This window comes from Gopherus evgoodei, chromosome 10, assembly GCF_007399415.2.
Source record: "Gopherus evgoodei ecotype Sinaloan lineage chromosome 10, rGopEvg1_v1.p, whole genome shotgun sequence".
Classification (NCBI taxonomy): domain Eukaryota; kingdom Metazoa; phylum Chordata; order Testudines; family Testudinidae; genus Gopherus; species Gopherus evgoodei.
The window spans coordinates 29,829,103-29,834,904 of record NC_044331.1 but is presented as its reverse complement, the minus strand read 5'-3'; positions in this window follow the sequence as shown (position 1 = coordinate 29,834,904).

Here is a 5,802-nt window from a genome sequence, read left to right as displayed (position 1 = left end):
TCTGTTTTGAGACGTTTATTCTCTGTTCAAGTCTAATGATCTTATTTCATTTTTTTTATACAGTTGTTTCAGTAATGTGGCTTGTCTAATTTTTGTTCAACTTGATGATACTACATTGCACTAAACCAGTTGTCTGAAGCAATCTAAATTAGGTACACTGATTTACATAATTAGTTACCTAACATCTTAAAAAATGAAGCAGAAAGTAGGATTTAATGTATAAGTTTTTTACTTAAACAGAAAATTCAAAGTTGATATTAACCTTCTGTCTGACATTTGTGCACCTTTGAGTCTACTCTTTGGGCCCAGTCCTGGGAATCCTTGAAAATGCAAAATTACCTATACTAATCTGGCCCTTGAAGAGCAGGACATATTTTCATCTGTTTAGAAAGAGTCAGTGCCTTGCAGTAGCACAGGTGTATGACAGTGATGTTGTGCTACAACTGGAGAAGAAGCAGCCCTAATAGAGTACAGTATCACAAAAAGATGTAATTAATTTTACAGCATTCAAAAATGTTTTACATTACAGATGGGAAGACATGATTTGTGTCATGAAAAGTTTACAATTTAATTTCAGTATGATGCAGTAAATGACACTTCTTTTTTTATTTAATCAAAAAAGTACGTAATACTGACATTAGTATGAAGCATAGTTTAAAACCTGTGGAATTTTCTGTGTTCAAATTGATGTTATAAAAATATTACTAAGCAAATATATGAAGTGATATTTTGGAAATATCATTCATCTGTAACTAATAATGTCTGTAGTGATGGTTTTCCTGCTGACTGTGCAATGCCTTTATCTTCAGATCCTCTTTTAAAGATGTATATTTTCTTCCTAATTTTTATTTCACTTCCTGTTCTATTAATGGAAGTCAAGGAGGAAATATTCTGTCTGCTCAAGTAACTCCCTGAAAAAGCACAGGAACACATCTGTACAGACACATGCCTAGAACTCTGACCAGGGTATTCTATTACAAAGGAGATACTTTATACTGTTACTTTAAAAAAAAGTTGAATTTTTCTCCCCTTTTCTTACCTCATGATAACTTTAAGAACTTTGGCAATGATTACCCTCACTTCCCTGCTCCCCAAAGTTTTTGAGGGCTAAGAGTGAAAAGTGCAAGTAGAAATAGCTTTTCTCCCCTACACAAGATGCCAAGGAAGAGGTGTGAAATATATGGCCTAGGACAGGGGTTCTCAAACGGAGGGTCGGGACCCCTGAGGGGGTTGCGAAGTTATTACATGGGGGGTTGTGAGCTGTCAGCCTCCACCCCAAACCCCACTTTGCCTCTAGCATTTATAATGGAGTTAAATATATAAAAAAGGGGTCACTAGTACAAAAGTTTGAGAACCACTGGCCTAGAGGCTGCATCTGGCCTATCTTATGTACTTATGTGCCCTAAATGACATACTTAAGCTATGCAGAGTCTAAGCTTGCTTTTTTTTTTTTGTTTTGTTTTAGGGTAAATTTCTAGGAACTCTGACTGCAGCTATAACCTTCCCAATATAAACAGTTGTAAATCCATTATATGTCCACTTGCATTTGCAGACAGTCTGAAACAATGACTGATAGGTAAATTTTCCTATTACCTATCAGTCTCAATGTAGTGTCATCTCATAGCCCATAATGGCACTGTAATATCAACATCCCTATTAACAAATAGAAGGGGAAACAGGATGGCAGTGAAGACTTGAAAGGGTGTGAACTGGAAGTTGTTGCAAGAAAGGAAATTCAGAGGGAACAGGCAAAAAGAAAATAGGGAAAGGGAGAAAAGGGAAGAAGTAGCAGTTGTCTAAAGAACAACATATGGTCTCAGTAACACTGAACATGGTAGTAAGATACCAAATAAATAAAAATTTAGGTATTACAGAATCTTTATGCAATTTATTGAAATCAGTGGTAGATACATACCAGACTGAGTTATTTAAAGAAAGCCTGACTTTATAGTCTTCTCCCTTTTCTATACATAGACATGAAAACACCCCTATTTTAGTGATTTGCATCGCTTGTGATCTTTGATTGGGCTGTCATGGACAGATGCTTTGAGTCCCATATGACCTGTACTTTTGAATTTCATCTAAGGCCTGGTCTACACTACGAGTTTAGGTCAAATTTAGCAGCATTAAATCGATTAACCCTGCACCCGTCCACTCAACAAAGCCATTTTTGTTGACATAAAGGGCTCTTAAAATCGATTTCTTCTGTCCTCCCTGACGAGGGAAGTAGCGCTGGAATTGACATTGCTGGTTCGAATTAGGGTTAGTGTGGACGCAATTCAACGGTATTGGCCTCCGGGAGCTATCCGACAGTGCACCTTTGTGACCGCTCTGGACAGCAATCTGAACTCGGATGCACTGGCCAGGTAGACAGGAAAAGCCCCGCGAACTTTTGCATTTCATTTCTTGTTTGCCCAGCGTGGAGAGCTGATCAGCACAGGTGACCATGCAGTCCCAGCATCGAAAAAGAGCTCCAGCATGGACTGTACGGGATGTACTGGATCTGATCGCTCTATGGGGAGATGAATCCATGCTACCAGAACTCCGTTCCAAAAGAGGGAATGCCAAAACATTTGAAAAACTCTCCAAGACCATGATGGACAGAGGCCACAACAGTGCTGCGTGAAACTTAAGGAGCTGAGACAAGCGTACCAGAAAGCCAAAGAATCAAACGGACACTCCGGGACAGAGCAGCAGACATTCTGCTTCTATGCTGAGCTGCAGGCAATTCTACGGGGGGCCGCCACCACTACCTCACGCCGTCCGTGGACTCTGACGATGGGGTACTCTCGGTCGCCATGCCTGAGGATTTTGCAGACAGGGAAGATGAGGAGGAGGAGGAGGTTGAGGAGACCACACAGCACACCATTCTGCCCAACAGCCAGGATCTTTTTGTCACCTTGACTGAAATACCCTCCCAAGGCAGTATCCCGGACCATGAAGCCATAAAAGGGACCTCTGGTGAGTGTACCTTTGTAAATATAAAACATGGTTTAAAAGAAAGCGTTTTTTAATTATTAATTTGCCCTGAGGACTTGGGATGCATTCATGGCCAGTACAGCTACTGGAAGAGTCTGCTAACATGTCTGGGGATGGAGCAGAAATCCTCCAAGGACATCTCCATGAAGCTCTCCTGGAGGTACTCCAAAAGCCTTTGCAGAAGGTTTCTGGGGAGAGCAGCCTTATACCATCCTCCATGGTAGGATGCTTTACCATGCCATGCTAGTAGCAAGTAATCAGGTATCATTGCATGACAAAGCCTGGCAGCGTATGGTCCTGGTGTTTGCTGGCATTCAAGCAACATCCGCTGAGGGGGGCAGGGCAGCAGGGTTATCAGATGGGGGCGCTGGGGGGGTGCAGGGCAGTAGGGCTGTCAGGGCACTGAGTGTGGGGTGGGGCAGCAGGGCTACCAGACAGGGCGCTGAGGAGGGCGGGGCAGCACAAGAATTCTAAAATCATGAGTTATATACCCTCAAGTCAAAAAATTTTAATAAATATTTTTTTTGTGCCTCTTTGTTCCTGAGCCTGTAGGGTGGGTGCAGTAAGGCCAGTTCCAATGCCTTGAGCCTAAACCCCTGAATAAATCTTAGTTTACCCTCATACTCCCAAACATTTTAATATACCTAAGGCCATATCTACAATTTAAGTGTGGGTTAACTCAAGTTATGTCGCCATAGAGTCACTACGGTTACTATGTCACTTGCATGCATGCCTCCTGGACTCCTTGCCTCAGCAGTCAGGGTACTCACCAGAAGCAGTGGTATAGATTCAGAATGAGGTGCACCATGAATAGATATCCCACTGTATTTTGGGACGCTTTGGTTTGGCAGTGTATGCTGGGTACCAAACAGGTCAGATGGGTGTGGCTATGAGATCAAACTTCTTATAATGCATTGTTAACCATCCACTGAACTAAGTTAATGAGGTTACAGCAGGGTTTTGCAAAATGGAGTAAGCATTTTAAAATGAGGTTTTAGTTACAATATGGAGTCTTATTAAAACAAGTGTAATGAACGGTTTAAAATGTTGGGAGGCAAACAGGAGTTACAATGTTAGAACAATGAAGTTTGGTTTGTTCATTTGATACAAAATGAAGTCATATTGATAATAGTAATTAAAGAAAAGAAACACTTTCATTCTTCAGTTCTACACTGACTTACAAATGACCCTTCAATCCAGAGGTATTGAATGGGTCACACTTTATGTAATTGTCCCAAGGCTATATAATCTTTTTGAAACAATCTGAGTTTGTGGTTTCAGCATCCAACAGAACATAGCACACATTACAATTAACATTAAACTTATCAGAATAAAGAAAAGAATAATTGGGTGCCCAATTATCATACCAAATATCATACTAATGGTGCGTTATAATTTGTTCTGCTTGTGCAGATACTCTTTATATTTCAAATCCCTGATGTAAAATAGCCAAACTATGCGTCTGAACCTGGGCCTGTGTGATTTCAGTCAGTTGGACAATTCGGTTATTTTTCTTCATTAGTTTGTACAGACTTGTCTAATTGACCCACAAAGAAAAGTTAAAGTTTAGAATATTACTGGTATCCAGTGCATTAGTTCTTTCATCCTCATGAATTGGGAACTAATAGGTTAAGGAGGGACTTTTTAATATAGTTATATTAGACATACATTGCTGTACTGGTGGTTCTTGCCACAAAAGCTCCTTTAATCTAAAGGCACTGTAGTGAGGTCAAGACTCACCAGCGCAGCGCCTCCTGCTGGTCATCTTGGGAATTAGCTCTCCAGTGTACCAAGTGCCTCCTACTGGTCAGTGTCTTGCCTGCTGCTGGCACCTGTGTCCCTGCTGTACCCCAGTGGCCTTTACCTTGGGGTATTGCCCACACAGTAAACCCTTATTCTGGGTTTCCCCACTCCATGGGAACTCCTAACCCTCTCAACCCACCTTGCCTCAGTGGCTACTGCCAGTTACTGGGGCAGACTGCAGTGTAATGGCCACTCATCACTGGCAAGGGGGTAGGATCTGCTGCCCTTGTAGCTGATTCCTGCAGATAGCAGTCTCACATGAAGGTGGTGTGAGAAACTGCTGCCTGCAGGAATTAGCTTCATCACATTGCAGTGTTACAGATAAGCACATCCCTATAGTTTGCAGTTTCATAAACATATGTGTGTGTGAAAATGCTATCTGTAGGACCATGCTACCCACAGCAGTGAAAGGTCTAACTTTGCTAAAAAAGGTATTTCAAGCAGTCTCACAGGTAAAACCAACCTGATAGCTTTAACAGTGTAACAAGCCTACAAGCAGTACGTGTGGTATAGCTTGCCTTTAATAAGGCTTTTGATACTGTCTTCCATGACCTTCTCATAAACAAACTATGGAAATGAAACCCAGATGGCTATAATGATAAATAAGATGGGCATAACAAGTGGGGTTCTCTAGGGATCAGTTCTGGATACGTTTCTATCCAAAATCTCAATGACTGAGATAATGGCATAGAAGTATGAAAACCGTTTTCAAGCATGTACCAATAAAGTAGGATCTATTCAGAATCTTAATGATTGAGATAATGGCAGAAATATGAGAACAGTTTTCAAGCATGTACAACAAATAAAGTAGCATCTTTTAGCAGTTTCTTACAATCTATACGGATCACTAACTGCTACCGATGGCACATTTCTACACTGAGAAATTTAACATACAATATAGTGCTAGAAACTGCTACCCGTGGGCATCTGCTGCAGCGGGTAACAGTTTAATACATTAGCAGCTTCTAGCAATCGATAAGGATCGGAAAGTGCTACCGGCAGCACACGCCGAGGAGGAGC